The following is an 18,933-nucleotide window of genomic DNA, read 5'->3' as shown; positions in this document are numbered from 1 at the left end:
TGCTGCTTGGCTGTGTTGGTAACGGACCCAAAATGTGCACCCTTGGTTGATGTCACCAAATAATCAATTCGGGATTATTTTAATCCCGTGAACAGTGATTGTTTCCCCTAAAAGGGAAAGAAATTTAGACTGCGAACACCCAAAACAAATGCCTAGTGACCCATGAGTTCCAGTGCAAAAATCAGGCTCAGGGAACGTAAAGGGAGAGTTGACTTTTAGTTACCCATCTTGACATTGGACGTCTATCAGTGTAGTGAACATGTGGACGGTTTAAGGTCATAGAGCAACCTTTGTGGAATAACCAATACTTTTAGAAAGCATAGGAAAGAAATGTCAAATAATGGAAGACTTGATAGCAACTTGGCCAGTCTTCTCACTCAGGTGAACACTTTATAATTACTGTAACTTAGTGATATAGGATTTTTATTAATTTATTTGCTTTATGTTTAAATATTGTTAATAAAAAAAACTTTAAGCAAATTAAGTTTAGCAGAGTTTATCTGAGCAAAGAAACCATGAATCAGGTAGTACCCTGAACCAGTAAAGATTCAGAGAGCTCCAGCCAGTAACAGTGGGCAAGCAGCGTTTATAGACAGATTTTTTTGCAGCCTGTAACGGGCTCAAAGGTCCTCTTTTGTGATTGGCCAAGACTTGACCACTTGTTAGAAGAACATACTCTCAAGTTACATTGCAGTTTATTTACATATTAAGTATGATTATACTTTGCTAGGTAGGGAGGCAACTTTAGGCCAAATTTAATTTAATAACAGTTTCCTGCTTTGGTTCAGCCTCTCATTTTTAAGAGATTGACCAGAACCTTGTTTTGTCTCAGTATGGAAGTCACAATGTCAAATTAATTGAGTGATTACACTTTCTTCATGTTGTTATTCTAACTGTAATCACCATTTGGTGTACAAAGGATGGCTGCATAGAGACATTTAAGACTCTTGAGGGGAAACAACACATCAGGGAGACTGTTATGGCCACAAGGAGGAGACTAGCAATAAACTGAGGTACACACCTTAACAGGAGTGTCCGCAAACTGATCGAAATCAAACAATTCAAAGTTCAGGCAATAAAGATAGTTCCAAGTATTTGAGTCCAGTTGGTCATAATCTAATTTAGGGCATTATGGCAATTAAGGACTGTTAGAAATGCTTGTTTCTCGGGGCCGTAAAGAAATAGTACTTGAACATAAATTTAATTTCTTTAGCAAGGCCATTTTTACTTTCTGCAGAAAGGGTACACTCATCAGCAGTTTTGCCACTAGAGTACACGAAACAAAGGAGACAGGGTCATTTATAACCTGACACGTCCACCTTACTGCTGTGTCCGATTTCCAGTGGCTGGAACAGGACCTCACATTCTGTATTTGTCCTGATTGGCTAGTAACTTACAACTTTTTAAAAGAGGCAAAGGCAGAGGAAAACAAAGGAAGGAGGAAGTAACTTGTGGAACGCTGAGAAAGGTAAAAACACTTTCAAATAAGGAGGAACAGGCTACGACCTAATGCTCGCTTGGACCAGTATAAGCATGCCGGGGCAAATATTTAGGCTAAATTGTGGGAGCTAAAAACATAAAAGTACATTGATTTCTTTATTACAGCTAACAGATACTTAAGAATGTTAGCACAGGTCTTTGAACAAATTTTGCTTCTAAGAGAGGTTACTGTTTATTTCTAATGAGAAGGAAAGGAAAGTCTTTGAAGAGGAACCTCTACTTTACTTTTTACAAGGACCATACTTCACTGAATGACCTGATTCAGCCTTATGGCCTGATACGAAGAGGTATCCATTTTTGTAGTTAACCTGGTAACATGAGTTATAATAACCTGGAGATCCAATAAAGAAACATAAAGATTAGAAAAGTTTGGAGTAGCCTAGCTTGTCTTTCACTACCCAGGATGCCTGCAAACCAACTATAAGCTGCTCCCATAAATGTATCATGTGTTCCTTTCCCCTGAGAAGTTTCCTTAATATGTTCAGCAGCAGTGTCTAGAGAAACAGCAGTATCTGCCACCTTTTAAAGTAAGTTTTCTGTAGCAGTAAAATTAGAGGAGAAATAAGTGCAACATTCAGTTTTATTCAGCACCATACAAAAGCCCCCAGCACAAGCAAAGAGGGGATCCAAAGCTGTGTAATGTTCCATGAAGTTTGTTTGTTGAACACAAATGTTTTCAGCCACTGAAAACATTTAAGTAGCTTCTACCCTCTGAACCCCTGGGAAATCTGACTGGCTGCAAATTCAAGATTTTCCCCAATTTACAGATTAGTTTCAAATTCCATACAACAGGCACTCTGCTAATGCCAAGAGTAAGTTTTAGCAACTCCATTGGAACCTCTCCTCAGTAGAAACTAACTTATCTTCATCTATTTTTAGGTTGATGCGAACTTTGGTTATTGACTGCTTTAACCTCTGATTATGGAAGGTATTATGGGAACTTTCAGGGAAAGCTCCTTGGATGTAGGAGCGAGCCAGGCCAAATAGCAAGATCTGAACCAGTGAGGAAACAACAGAGTAAGCAGATTATCCACCAACCCAATATACGCCCTTGGAGGCTTGAAAAGAGGGCCATTTAGTGGTGTTTGAGCAGAGGTCAGTTAAGTTTGTCCACCCGTAAGTTGGCATAGCTCCTGAACAAAGTCCAGTGGTAAACTTACTCTTCTGTGGTCCCTGTATAGCATGTTGTAAGGGTGCAAACCACTAGATCTAGTAAAAAGACTTTCCTAGATTTAAACCAGTGACATCATACAAGCAATTATTCATATCCATGTAGGTAGTCCCCAGCATCTTGAGTATGCAGTGCCTGGAAGCACAAGATAACTTCTGCAGGCATCACTCTGATCGTTTTTTTCTTTTACTTTTATTGACAATTGGCACATAATAATTGTACGTATTTATGGGGATGACTCAATGCATGTATATGTTGAACAATGATCAAATTGGGGTAATTATTAAATAATATACCTATCACTTTAAACATTTATCATTTCTTTTTGGGGATGACATTCAAAATCATCTCTTCTAGCTATCTTGAAATATACAATACATTATTATTAGGTGTAGTCATTCTACTGTGTAGTAGAATATCAGCTTTTATTCTTCCTGTCTAAATGTAACTTTGTACCCATTAACCAATCCCCTCTATCCAGATGTTCTACATTTGGTGACAGTTCAGTTATTAACTGAAAAGATCAAGATACTATTTTCAGCAAGTATAGGAAGGCAAGTAGCAGTGATGTGTAGCATATCAAGGATGACTTTCCTCTCTTTCCTTGGGGTTGCAGGGTGACTCTCTTTAGGAACACAGAGAGGCATTAGCGTTAATGAAATTGTTTCTAGATTTTTGGGCATTAGTTCATAAACCCAACAGTTACTCTGGTTTCTTAGAGACCATAAGACTTTGCCAAAGTCATCCACAGAGTGTGGTCCCAAGTTGACAAGGAAATTCAGTTATTTCTGTTGCATATAACATTTTGAGATAACAACTAGAATTATGATTAATAGCCTTATACCAGGACTATTAGATTTCTATTAATTTCTTTTAAGTTTTGCAATACATATTAATAACATATCTATACATATATAATTCAAAAAAGGTCTAGCATTATTTAGGGTTTTCCTAAAGAAAGGGAAGGAATTCGTATTGCAGGAAATAGAGAAAAAAGGAAAAAAAGGCCTTTCATGATAGCAAAGAACTCTTGATCTGCAATATTAGGAAAGCTGTCTGCATATAGGATCCCATGTGCTTCTAGGGAAAAACTTCCCCAATCAGCTTTATTTCAAGGTGTCCAACAGGTATACAGTTCCAGAAGTCTACAGGAGCTCGTTTGTGTTGAGAAATGCAGATCCAAGATTCAAGGCCTTGGAGTTTGCTGCAGAGAAGAACTTGGTATGGTCCCTTTCAACCGAGTTCAAGTACTGTGTTTCTCTGGGGTTATTTCCAAAAGACTCCCACCTCCAGGTTCTGTATTATGAAACAGTTGGTTGTCATCAGTTGGTGAGTCACGAAGGACTTCTTTCACTTAGTAAAAATATCCTTTTCAGAATGCATTCAATCCTTGTACTATTAAGTCATGTCAGGGTTTATAAGAGTGGAAGATACATGAGACTTTATTATTAGGAGCATAAGCCTTCCAGTAACTATTTTATGAGGGGTCAATTTATGTTTTCCATTGGGAATGGATCTTATTGCCATCAATCAGTAATACCTTTGACCAAGGGAATCCAATCAATTCAGTTAGCTTGTCCTATGCTATTGTGTTTATAATACCCGTTTAACTGTTTTACAACTTGTCTAGTGAATTGCATACCTCTGTTGCTGGAAATTTCTCCAGCAATGCCCCATAAGGGAAACACATTTTCCAATAACCTTTTAGCTATTGTTATATCATTGGCCTCCCTGCATTGGAAATCTTCTGTACAACCAGAAAACATGCATTTAAAGTGGAAATTGAATGAAAGCCATTTGTAAGTGTTCAGGAAATGTATCACCTAAAGTTTTTATTGTCTTACCACAATTATGGGTTTGACAAACCAAACGTTGGTTATAAACTATTTTAGCAATTTGGTAAGTCACCCCACCAATCTTTTTTCATAATTTGAATCATTTTATCTCCTCCATAATGAATCATGGAGTGCAGAGCTTTTAATATTGGAAGATTTAAGACTCCAGGAGAACCAGGCAGCCATCCAGGTTCTTCATGTGTCCAGGCTTAACACTGAATTTACATTTTCCTAAGTACCAACTTTGTTTCTCCAATTCAGATGCTTATAGCGCTGTTTATTGAATAGGTTTTATCAAATGTAATTTGACTTGGATCAATATTATAGAGTTCATTCAAGTTGTATATCTTAATAATTTCAGTACTGACTTAATTAGCGTGAAATTCTGCCCAAGTCATTTCCTTTGTATTATCTTTTATTCCGTGTGACATTAGGTTAGCAGTTTTATGAATCAGTCAATTTCTTCGTTAGAGTCCTGGGAATTCTTACCCAATCCAATGGTGTGATTTTAAAGTTATGAGAAACCTGCATGTCTCAGAGTTCTTTCTATAAATCTCCTTGAAGATGAACATTTTAGGCTTATGGTTTCTCAGGAAAGTATCAGAGTAAACAATTAACTATCTGTGAAGACTTAAAATGGCCATGACTTTAAAGATCTGGTAAGGGTTTATTACAATAATCACACAATTGACGAGGAAACTCAGTTACTTCTGTTGTATTCAACATTTTAAGACAATAACTAGAATTATGACTGATAGCTTTATAGCAGGACTATTAGGTTTCTATGAATTTTACTCAATTTCTGAAATACATATTAATAACACATTCATACAAATATAGTTCAAAAAATTTAGTATTTATTATTTTATAATCCTTCCCATATAATTTAATATATCAGATCAGACCAATTAGTTTAATATGTCTCTTTCTATAATGAGAGATGTCCTTTTGAGATATTCTGAAGGCCCATATGGAAAATCTCAAAGTTAATTCAATTTCAAGAAAAGACTTAATTTAGAATTTTACTTTGGAAAGTTTAGTAAAAATATCAAAGGTTTAAAACATTTGATCAAAAAAGGATCACAGGTCACTGTGAACAATAGTCATTCATTTAATCAAAGTGATAGTTTAAAGACTTCAAAGGCAAATACAGAAAGTTACATAGTTGTAACTTACATTTTTTAATAAAGGGGACTCAGTTTTCATAAGTGATCAAAAACCTAATTAAGGCAACATAATGCACAGGAAATTATCTTGGTAAAATACAGAATCTTTCCTTCCTAGGCAAATTATATAAAAAGTAAAGAAAAACTTTTCATAATTTCCTATCAAGAGCAGGCCAACAGTTCAAGAAAAGCTTACTGTTTTAACAGAGAGGACTACATTCTAGTTTTGCATCAGTGTACTTTTGATATTGATGCTCAACTTTTGGAGAAACTCATAAATAATTTTCTTCTAATATTAGCCAGCTTAATCACACATGAAATTCCATTCATAAGATTCATCTTCCAGAAAACTTCTACAACTTCCTTATCTGTTCAGTTTTTTTCCTATACTTTTCCTTTTCACATTTGGAACAACCAGTCATTCTATTTGAAGACAAAAGTTACTCATTTTTTCCCTTAATGAAAAAATTCTCATACCTTATAACTTTTTCTTACCCAAAGTACATCTTAACTTCCTGATATTCTTGCATATAGAGTGTTTCTCTTACTATTTCTAATAATTCTATATATTAAATAAAATATATTAATTACTTTTTTTTTTTTTGAGATGGAGTCTCGCTCTGTCACCCAGGCTTAAGTGCAGTGGTGCAATCGTGGCTCATTGCAACCTCCGCCTCCCAGGTTCAAGTGATTCTCCTGCCTCAGGCTCCCGAGTAGCTGGGACTATAGGTGCATGCCACCATGCCCAGCTGATTTTTGTATTTTTAGTAGAGATGGGGTTTCACCATATTGACCAGGCTGGTCTCGAACTCCTGACATTGTGATCTGCCTGCCTCGGCCTCCCAAAGTTCTGGGATTACAGGCATGAGCCACTGTGCCTGGCCAATTAGAATTCTTAATCCTTAGTGACCTTAATTGCCACCGAACACTACAAAGCAAGCAATTGTGAACTGTCACATCACCTATGGAACTGCCACATCACTCATCTGTACCTTGGCAAATTTATCAATCATTACCTCTAGAAGCATATGCTTTCTTATAGTGCAATTTGTCAGTGTTGCCCAGAACATGTTTGTAACGTTACAAATATCTTTAGTGTATCAGTAATAAGAAACTGTAGAGGAGACAAAATTTCAACTCTAGCCTCTTAGTTTTTCTTTTTTCATGGCTAGGCCTGAGAATTAAATTGTGGTTTGTACAGATTTCCCTCAATTTCAGTTTTACATCTTGATAAGAATGTTAAGACCTTCTAGTATAGGAAGGACTCTTTTACATGGGAACTTTATCTTATATCTATTTAACTCACTTATTTTTCACAATTATGCATAGATTGCTTTATAAAGATGAGACAGTAAGCAGCTAGTCATCATAGCATCTAAGTTATTTCTCTTGCTGACATATTTTGTAATATAGAGGTAGCATAAGTTTATTTTACCGGTGAACCTAGGTAGGAAAAGTTATGTGCCGGTATTATATTTAATGTTGAAAATTCTGAAGACATGACTGTTTTAATGGAATTAACAATATTCTTATTTACCAAGCTCACCCAAGCATTTGAGTTAGTTCTTAATTTTCTGAGCGAATACTTCATTTATATTAGTATTTATTTTTGAAAAAGCCAAATAAATAGAGCTCTTTTTCAATTTAATTTGGCAATATAATAAGGAGATACAAAAATATCACATACATGTGTCATATATGCAGATCTGTCCATAAACATATAAACAGACACAGATCTTAAATAGCTTTTGTTTAAAATTTTTAGCCATTTACCAAGCACAATAAGATAAAACTCAATAATTTATTAAAAAATATCTGAACCAAAATTGTTTTCCTGGCCAATAGCATAAGATTTCCTGCTCCCATGAGTAAAGCTTTTAAATAATATTTGTGAAAAAGATATTTAACATTTTTTTCATTTGTTTTCTGTAAGGAACCTGATAAAGAGACAATCTTTGCTTTATTTAATACTTTAGATGCTTGCGTATACCAATTTAAAAATGTATCCCATTGCTTTATGGCATTTTGGATTCTTTTTTTTTTTAATGCTCCTGCAAATGAACAATTTTATATATGTTAAAATTTCCCCATTGTAACAACTATAATTCTAAGTTGTTCTAGTAAGGGACATTTTTTCAAAAACACACAGATTCTAGGCCCATAATTTTTGTGTGTAAAGTTAGCTGTTGTACCAAAAAGTGAAGTCCCAGATTCTTGGAAGTCCAGACTTTTTTTTTTTTTTTTTTTTTTTTTTTTTTTTTTTTTTTTTTTGAGAGGGAGTTTCACACTCACCCAGGCTGGAGTGCACAATCTAGGCTCACTGCAACCTCTGCCTCCTGGGTTCAAGTGATTCTCCTGCCTCAGCCTCCAAAGTAGCTGGGATTACAGACACCTGCCACCACGCCTGGATAATTTTTATATTTTTAGTAGAGGTATGATTTTGCCATATTGGCCATGCTGGTCTCGAACTCCTAACCTCAGGTGATCCACACGCCTCAGCCTCCCAAAGTGCTGGGATTACAGGCATGAGTGCCTGGCTGGAATCCCAGACGTTTTTTAAATTTGGAGAAACCCATTTTCAAAAGATACTGACCTCAAGCCTCTGACTGGATCCAATCCAGTTACTTAGATCCAATCAGATCCCAGACCCAGTCCAGTAAAATTGCTCACATAAAGTCAGAAAGGTCAAAAAAAAATTCATAGAGCTTGAATTTAAGAGAGAACCCTGCCATGATCCCAGTTGCTGTGAGAGATGAGTGGGCAAATGATCCCTGGTGAGTACCTTCACTTGGCCATACGGTACTCCTTTGTGTCCCTGGAGGTCTGCTTTGGTCCCACTTCTGACACCGATCTACTAGAATAAATGCTTTAGACAAATTAAATTTAGTAGAGTTTATTTGAGCAAAGAAATAGTTCATGAATTGGGTAGCACCTTGAACCAGTAGCAGTTCAGAGAGCTTCACCCAGCAACAGTGGATAGGCAGTATTTATAGACAGAAAAAGAAAGTGACATATAGAAATAGCCTGATTCATTACAACTCTTTGTCTTATTTTGTCATGGTCTGAGCAGTTGCAGCTTGTAATTGGCTGGAATCTCAGGTGCTATGATTGGCTGAGACCTAGCTACTTGTTACAAGAATATACTCTCAAATTAGATTGTAGTTTATTTACATATTAAGATAGGTTACAGTTTGCTATGTATGGAGATAACTTTAGGCCACATTTAATTTAACAGTATATAATAAAGACCCACAAACATCAAACAAGTCCTCCCCCTACTAGAAGTAACTGTCATAGTGGATCCTGTGTTCACTTTTTTTTTTTTGCTTTGATCTCACCTTTATATCTAATTCTGTAAACAATATCAGAAAGCACTGTTGTTGAGCACCTTGTTAGGCTTGGGAGATCACTACTGGCTGAAGAGAAAGTGTTAGGTTCAAATAATAAAATCTATTAAGTGCTAGATGGTACCAAATGCAAAAACCTATAGGGTATAAATGAAAAAGGAAGATTGCATAGATGAACCTAGTAACTTGAAGCATGAGTCAATTTATGAAGAAAAGAGAATTTGCTTCAGAGGAAGCAACAAATTCAAAGGCAGAAGCATGAGAAATTAATGCAACAGGAAAAGGGGGTGAGGAATTAGGTATAGTTAGAGATGAAACTAGGATGATAGATTGGGAGGATGATTAGGTGAGTTTTTAGTCCTCATTTACAACTTGTATCTAATCTGAGGCTGAACATAGTCTAATTACAGTGTTGTCATATATTTTTTTAATGAAATTTCTGTGTAATGGACAGCTGTGATGCCTCAGTATGGTACATTTTCAGATCTGTAATTCTTTTCCTTGGGAAAGAAAGAATGGCCACTTGTCTTAGTCTATTTGGGATGCTATAACAAAATATCACTAGTTTGGTGGGTTATAAACAATAGAAATTTATTTCTCACAAGTCTGGAGGCCAAGATCAAGGCACCAGCAGATTCATCCTACTTCCTGGTTCACAGATGACTCCTTCTTATTGTAACCTCACATGGTAGAAGGGGCAAGGGAGCCACCTCTCTGGGGTCTCTTTTATAAGATCACTAATCCCATTCATGAGAGCCTGCCCTCATGACCTAATCACCTCCTGAGGCTCACCTCCAAATATCTTCACATTAGGATTCAACATATGAATTTTGAAAGGACACAAACATTCAGTCCACAATACCGCTGCAGTATTTTTTTTTTTTTTTAACAATTCTCAAATGTGAGGTACCTATAGTATATAAAGATGTGATATGGCCAGGTGCAGCGGCTCATGCCTATAATCCCAGCACTTTGAGAGGCCAAGGTGGACAGATCACTTAAGCCCAGGAGTTTGAGACCGGCCTGGGCAACATGGTAAAACCCTGTTTCTACAAAAAAAAAAAAAAAAAAAAAAAAAAAAAAAAATTAGCTGGACATGGTGGTACTTGCCTGTAGTACCAGCTACTAGGGAGGGTGAGGTGAGAGGACCTAAGTCCAGCAAGATCAAGGCAACAGTCAGCCATGATCATGCCACTGCACTCCAGCCTGGGTGATAGAGTGAGACCCTGTCTCAAACAAAACAAAACAAAACAAAACAAAACAAAAAGTGATGTAAAGAAAGGAGCACTGTAGCCAGAATTCAGTGTCCTGGCATAGTCACTAGTGTGCCATATGACCTTCTACAAACAGTTACCCTCCCTTGGCTCCAATGTCTTCATCTCTCAAAAGAAATGGTTGGACATGAAGTCCTTGCCCATGCCTATGTCCTGAATGATATTACCTAGGTTTTCTTCAGGGTTTTTATGGTTTTAGGTCTAACATTTAAGTCTCTAATCCATCTTGAATTAATTTTCGTATAAGGAGTAAGGAAAGGATCCAGTTTCAGCTTTCTACTTATGGCTAGCCAATTTTCCCAGCACCATTTATTAAATAGGAATCCTTTCCCCATTTCTTGTTTTTGTCAGCTTTGTCAAAGATCAGATGGCTGTAGATGTGTGGTATTATTTCTGAGGGCTCTGTTCTGTTCCATTGGCCTATATCTCTGTTTTGGTACCAGTACCATGCTGTTTTGGTTACTGCAGCCTTGTAGTACAGTTTGAAGTCAGGTAGCCTGATGCCTCCAGCTTTGTTCTTTTGACTTAGGATTGTCTTGGCAATGTGGGGTCTTTTTGGTTCCATATGAACTTTAAAGCAGTTTTTTCCAATTCTGTGAAGAAAGTCATTGGTAGCTTAATGGGGATGGCATTGAATCTATAGATTACCATGGCCAAAACACCAAAAGCAACGTCAACAAAAGCCGTAATTGACAAATGGAATCTAATTAAACTAAAGAGCTTCTGCACAGCAAAAGAAACTACCATCAGAGTGAACAGGCAACCTACAGAATGGGAGAAAATTTTTGCAATCTACTCATCTGACAAAGGGCTAATATCCAGAACCTACAAAGAACTCAAACAAATTTACAAGAAAAAAACAACCCCATTGAAAAGCGGGCAAAGGATATGAATAGACATTTCTCAAAAGAAGACATGCAGACAGCCAATAGGCACATGAAAAAATGCTCGTCATCACTGGCTATCAGAGAAATGCAAATCAAAACCACAATGAGATACCATCTCACACCAGTTAGAATGGCAATCATTAAAAAGTCAAGAAACAACAGGTGCTAGAGAGGATGTGGAGAAATAGGAACACTTTTACACTGTTGGTGGGATTGTAAACTGGTTCAACCATTGTGGAAAAGAGTATGGCGATTCCTCAAGGATCTAGAACTAGAAATACCATATGACCCAGCCATCCCATTACTGGGTATATACCCAAAGGATTATAAATCGTACTGCTATAAAGACACATGCACACGTATGTTTATTGCAGCACTATTCACAATAGCAAAGACTTGGAATCAACCCAAATGTCCATCAATGACAGACTGGATTAAGAAAATGTGGCATATATACACCATGGAATACTATGCAGCCATAAAAAAGGATGAGTTTGTGTCCTTTGTAGGGACATAGATGCAGCTGGAAACCATCATTCTCAGCAAACTATCGCAAGAACAGAAAAACAAACACCACATGTTCTCACTCATAGGTGGGAATTGAACAATGAGATCACTTGGATTCTGGAAGGGGAACATCACACACCAGGGCCTATATGAGGTGGGGGAAGGGGGGAGGGATGGCATTGGGAGTTATACCTGATGTAAATGACGAGTTGATGGGTGCTGACGAGTTGATGGGTGCAGCACACCAACATGGCACAAGTATACATATGTAACAAACCTGCACGTTGTGCACATGTGCCCTAAAACTTAAAGTATAATAATAATAAAAAATAATGAAGCCATGCATCTTTCCAATTTGCCAGTAATGTCTGAAATTTCCATGCTTAACCTAATGGGTTAATTGGATCACTCTGCCATCATTGCTTCCATTCAAAGGAGTATTTTGCACAGCATAAAAACAAATTAATTTGTATCCAAATAATTTAACATAAATTGTAGGCCTCTCAAACTCAATTTCCTTCTGGATAAAACAGGCCTAGATTCAGTATCCACATTTGTTGCAAGAATAAAATAAAAATATGTTTATAAAAAAGAAAAGAAATGGTTGGACAAACAGCGTTCCAGCTGTTTTCTGCTGAGAGTCTAACACCACTTACGGTCTTCTAAAGCAGGAGGGCCACCACTGCCCCTCCCCCTGCCTAGTGCTGATCAGATGACAGTTACAATAGAATCATTCTTCTTTTGCCAGAAGTGCAAATTGTTTCCCAAATGTGGCCTTGGGCTTTCAGGAGCCCAGTAGTGACTTCTGTGGTCCCTGATTTGCGCCCTCACCCTGTTATTGGGGTTGTGCTTCATTTCTCTCTGTGGAAAGAGTGAAGTATTGCGAAGTGTGACCCTGGTCACCAAACCAACTCAGAGACAGCAAGTGCTTTGGCTAAGGAAAGGGCTGGCACAAAGAACAGAGTAAGTAATAACTGCTTTTATTTTTGTCCTATAAATGGATAATTATAGTACTTAAAAAATAAACATCAAAGAAGCATTATCTAACAACATACGTGATGGTGGGCTATGAGTGCAGCAGAAGTAGTGTGTAAAGTAGGTCTTCTCCAACAGAACAGTGGTGGGCAAAAAATATCAATGGTTTTCTGGTCTTCAAGCTTTATGAAGTAGGCAGGCAGAGAGAGCTGAGCTGACACAGTACTTACACTGTCAGGTGATAGACACATCGACCCAAGCACAGGATTTTTTTGGTTTGTTTGTTTGTTTTTGAGATGGAGTCTCGCTCTGTCACCCAAGCTGGAGTGCAGTGGTGCAATCTCAGCTCACTGCAAGCTCTGCCTCCTGGGTTCACGCCATTCTCCTGCCTCAGCCGCCCGAGTAGCTGGGACTACAGGTGCCCACCACCACGCCCGGCTAATTTTTTGTATTTTTAGTAGAGACGGGATTTCACCGTATTGGCCAGGATGGTCTCGATTTCTTGACCTCGTGATCCACCCGCCTCGGCCTCCCAAAGTGCTGGGATTACAGGTATGAGCCACCATGCCCGGCCCCAAGCACAGGATTTTTTAATAGCCAGGAGCATTTGGGGTTGGGATTCATTGAGTAAGTTGGGATTTTCCTTCTATTTGTGAGAAATTAATAATTTCTGGCTTAGAATAAAAATTAATAATTTCTGGCTTATTGGATAAAAAGTGAAAAATTAATGCTGCCTCTTCTCTTTTGTTGAGCAGTTTAGAAATTTCATATGGCAGAAAACCAGAGGCTGTGGCTGCTCAGGGTGGCATGAGAGCAGAGTCCAGAAAGTTCAATCAAAAGCTTACCTACTGCAAAATTAAAAATGGGCGACATTACCACTCTCATCTGCAGAGTTTTCAAGGAAATAATCATATGATTTGCATAATTAAGACATAATTAGTTCAGAAGGGAATGATCATGATCATGTGTTTGTGTGGAAACTGAAACATGCTCTCAGGATGACTTATAAGACACATAAAGTAAAATCTCTAATAATACTGAATAATTTATCAAATAATTCTGTGCTCTTGAGCTTTTAGAAAAAAATTTATCCTGGCAGACTTTAAATATCTTGGTTTTTCTCATCATGCTAGCAGTTGTTGTAATATCAGCTACTTTCTACCTCCATTTTCTCCTCCACTTAGAAAACCTTTATTCCACTTACAGAGCATCATGGCTTTCCCAAATAATGAGTTGAAATTAAAGTCTATAAAGTGTGAAGCATAGGATTCCTGGGATCAAAGTAGTCAAACACATGCAAAACAAACATTTGTATAAAATGCTGCCTTCGGAAAAAAGAAGGTGATGTGTAGTACAGCTTATGCAATCTTGATTCAGGGTTTTAGGCATATTCTGCAATCTGGGTGAGAGTTTATATGGACTCTTTTGCTAAGGAGATGAAATGTTCATTCCACCTGAAACACAGATTTTCCACACAGAGGGTAATAATAGCCTATTTTACCATAAGTGTTAGTGGCTCTGGGGATTCACTGAGTATAGGTCAGGTTTCTTTTTCTATTTTATGGGAAGGGAAAGATTTCTGAATTTTGAGAATGAACTATTTTTCTAACCTCAGCCCGCAGTCTCCAGAATGCTTGCATGAGATCATAAGACTCACTAAGTGGGACAATGAGAACCGTGCAGTACACATTCACTACTACCAAAGAGGGAAACCACCTGCAGAATGTGTCCTTTCACATAAATTACACCTTCTGATTTGTTTTCTTAGGATTTCCAGGTATAAAGTTTTATACAATGAAAACTAACCATTCACTAGCCTTAAAAACAATGATAATGATGGCCATCTCTTTGAGCAATTTTTATATACCATTCAGTTAGGTTAAGTGGTTTTGCATGTAATATCAGCATTTATTGAGCCCATTATTATTTTTATACCATTCTGGGTACTTCATGTGAATTGATTTGTTAAATTCTCACAATAAGGCTATGTGGTAGGTACTAAGGGTACCCAGCTTTTACAGGTAAGAACGTTGAGACCCAGAAAGGTTCAGAAACTTAGTCAAGGCCACATGGCTAATGAATGGCACTGGCAGACTTCAAATTCAGGACTGTTTTCAGGGGTTGTGTTCTTGACTGCATGCTGTTTTGCCTTTTCATAACAACCGTCAGGCTTTCATGCTATCCTCATCTAAAATGAAGAAATAGGTTTGGAGCATTTCAGCCATTTATTAAATGTAGCTCACCTAATACTTGACCAGGCTCAGATTTTATCCCGCTCTGACCTCAAGGCTCTCATGCTTTTCACAATTCCATACTCGTTAGACAGGACCCCTGCTTCTAGAGGGGAAAAAACGAGGGAGATGTTCTCCAGTAAACATTATCTATGTTTAGATTTGGAGCTTTTTCTGTTATACTAATATTGTCATAAAAATTAGACTGATTAATATATTTGGATATTCTTACTAATAAACCCCAGAGCTGCAAGTTTCCCACAGTGATTCCCAGTGGTTCTACCTGAAGACTGTAAGAGTCATGTGTTTATACCATCTGATTTCCAGCATGCAGACTCTTGTTTCTCAAACACAAACATCCATTTTTAATTGTTTATTGCTCACCTCTCCTTGATACTTCAAATACGTATCAGATACTTCAAATGTAACTTATCAAAATTTGAGCCTATTATTTCCTACCCTCTACCTCACTCAAATAGCTTCCACCTCTTCTTGCATGTGATATCTCAGTTCATTATGACCCGCCCCCCGCATCCAAGGGGCCTTGTGATGTACTGTGTATCAGCAGTTTGTTACTTTTTATTACTGAATAGTATTCCATTGCATGGCTTTACCAGGTTTTGTCTATACATTTAGCAATTGATAGACATTGAGGTTGGTTCCAGTTTGGAGTTATGAATAATGCTGCTATGAACATTCACAAGCAAGTCAATGGAGTCTTGCTATGTTGGCCAGGCTGGTCTCCAACTCCTCTCAAGCAATCCTCTCACCTCAACTTTCTAAGTAGCTGGAATTACAGACATGCACCACTGCGCCCAGCTTGGACGTATATTTTCATTTCTCTTGGGTAGTTTTATGTTTAACTTTTTGAGAAACCACAAAACTGTTTCCAAAATGACTACACAAATTTTATAACCACCAGCAATATATGAGTTCCTTTTTCTCCACATCTTCACCAACACTTGTTATTTTCTATAGCTTTTGATAGCCATCCTAGTGTGTGTGAAAATGTACACTTAATGCTCTTCCCTAATTACTAATGATGTTGAGCATATTTATGTGCTTATTAGCCATTCGTGTATCTTCTTTATTAAAATATTTCTTCTGGGGGTACCACTGCCCCTCTTGCACTTTTTCCAGAAGTGCAAGTCATTTCCCAAATGTGGCCTTGGGCTTTCAGAAGCCCAGTAGTGACTTCTGTGGTCCCTGACTTGCACCCTCACCCTGTTATTGGAGTCATGGTTCATTTCTCTCTGTTGAAAGAGTGAAGTATTGGGAAGTATGACCCTGGTCAACGAATCAGCTCAGAGACTTATTTTCAGTATGTACTCATGAATTCTTAGTCTTTACAAAGGTGTATAATTCATTACTGTATTTTTTAATTATTTTGACTTTCCAATTGAACCACATTTGGCCAGTGGGAATCTCTCCAAGATGGTTCCTTGTGACATTTCCCCACTATCTTCTCACTTCTTAATTCCTCACCATCTTCTCACTTCCTGATTTTTGGACATAAAAAGGCTCATCTTGTACCTCCTCTGCCCTAGCTCCAGAAACAGCCATTTCATTTAGAAACTCTGGTTCCTCTGAGTGGAAATGGTATTAGAAACCAAGGTCTGGGCACAACTGTACTTTAAAGAGAGTAACCTGGCAGCTGAGTGAAGTATGCATTAGTTCTCTATTACCTTGTGTATTAGTCTGTTCTCATGCTGCTGTGAAGAAATACCTGAGACAGGGTAATTTATAAAGAAAAGAGGTTTAATTGATCCACAGTTCCAGATGGCTGGGGAGGCCTCAGGAAACTTACAATCATGGCAGGAGGTGAAGGGGAAGCAAGGCACTTTCCTCACAAGGCAGCAGGAAAGAGAAGTGCCAAGAAAAAGGCGAAAAGCCCCTTATAAAACCGTCAGATCTTGTGAGAACTCACTATCATGAGAACAGCATGGAGTAACTGCCTCCATGATTCAGTTACCTCCCACTGGGTCCCTCCCATGACATGTGGGGATTATGGGAACTACAATTCAAGATGAGATTTGGGTGGGGACACAGCCAAACCATATCACTATGTGACAAATTACCACAACTTTGTGGTCAAAAAAAGAAAAAAAAAAAGTCTCACACTTTGTTTCGATCAAGGAATCAGGGGTAACTTAGCTGGGTGGCTGTAGCTAATGGTTCTTCATGAAACTATAGTCAAAATGTTGTCTAAGTCTGCAGTCATCTAAAGGCTCGACAGGAACAGGAATGTCTATTTTTGAGATGACTTACTCACATATAGTACATGGCTGTTGACAGGATGTACCATATACTGGCTGTTAGCAGGAGGCCTTGGTGCCTTGCCACATGAGCATCTCCACGGGGCTGCTTGTGTGTCCTCGCATGGCAGCAGCTGGCTTCCCCTGGAGCAAGTGACCCAAAAGAGAGCAAGGTAGAAACCACAATTTTTTTTTATGACCTAGCTTCGAAAGTTGCACATCTTTTGCACGATAGCCTTGTGATTACACAAGTCAGTGTTATTCATTGTGGGAGGGAACCATATAAAGAATCATCAGGGGCCATCTTGGACTCTGGCTACCACACAAGCCCAAGATGGTAAAGAGACTTGTCTATGTAATTTTTATGTTATTTTCTATGCTGTGTTTTACTTTTCACATGTAGGTGTATCACCCATCAGGAATTGTTTTTAAGATATGGTGTGAGATAGGGAGTCAGGGTTCATTTATTCCTTTACTGATAGGCAGTTGATATGGCACCATTTATTGAAATTTCCACTCTTTCCCCTGCCATACCACAGGGGCATCTTTGTCACAAATCATGTGCTCTTATATGTATAGGTTTATTGGTCTATTTGTCTTCGTGCCAGTGCTACGCTGCCTTGCTTATTGTAGCTTTATAAGGAGTCTTGACGTCTGCTACCATGATTGTTTTGGCTATTCTTGACCCTTTGCTTTTATAAATAAATTTTATTTAGCTTTGGCCACTTTTTGCAATTATTTCTGCTCAGGCCTAACACTGGTAAGACTCTGATTTAATTGGCCTGGGGTGAAACCTAGGCATCAGGATTTTTATCAAACACTCCAAGTGATTCTAAAATACTGCCAGAGTTGAGAACCATGGATCTAGATGAACTCTAGTCTGTGGCAGCAGGGAAAATTAAGGCCCAAGAAAGTTGAGTGCTTGCCAAAGGTTACACAGAGAGGCAGTTGCGGAACCAGGGCTCCAGTTCAGGTGCCTTGTTTTCCAGTGCGGTCCTCTTTCCAACATCTATATTTACTCCTGGACATGCTACCGTAGATAAGTAGCAGAAAGGCAGAGAGGAGAGAGGTACCAGAGATTTTTTAACTCCTTACATCTGGGAGCTTCAGAGGAAATGGCAATTGAGGGAAAAGGGGGATATTAGATGGTTAGTTTACAGACACATCCAAGATGCTCAGCAGGGAGAGCATAACAATGGAATAGTAAAGCTACACAGAGACCTGAGAGATCATCTTTCTAAATATTTGATAGATGAAGAAACAGGCCAAAGAGATCACATAGCTAGTTACAAGCAGGGGCAGGACTTGGGTCTGAAGTGTGCCACACTCCTGGTTCAGTCCTCATTGTCCCACGATTGTCACAGACTGACAGGTTCTTCTTGCCTGCTGCTCAGAAAAACCAATGCACTGAGAACAGCAGGTATTGCAGCAAAGAAAGAGTTTAATTATTGTGGGGCCAGACAAATGAGGAGAATGGGAGAAATTTCTCAAATCTGTCTCTCCAGGAATTCAGAGGGTAAAGTTTTTAAGGGTAAATTGGTAGTCAGGTGGTGGGGGAACTGAAACAATTGATTGGCTGAAGATGAAATCACAGGGGTGTCTAAATTGTCTTCACACAGCTAAGTCTTTTCCCAGGGAAGGGGGAAAGGGTGTTCTCAGAACCAAATGGTATCTCTTTGTTGAAATGCTAAATCTGAAAAGTATCTCAAAGACCAGTTCTTCAGGTTTCACAATAGTTATGTTGTCTATAGGAGTAGTTGGGGAAGTTACAAATCTTATTACCTC

This window comes from Rhinopithecus roxellana, chromosome 2 (genome assembly GCF_007565055.1).
Source record: "Rhinopithecus roxellana isolate Shanxi Qingling chromosome 2, ASM756505v1, whole genome shotgun sequence".
NCBI classification, from domain to species: domain Eukaryota; kingdom Metazoa; phylum Chordata; class Mammalia; order Primates; family Cercopithecidae; genus Rhinopithecus; species Rhinopithecus roxellana.
Note: the sequence above shows the minus strand (reverse complement) of the source record.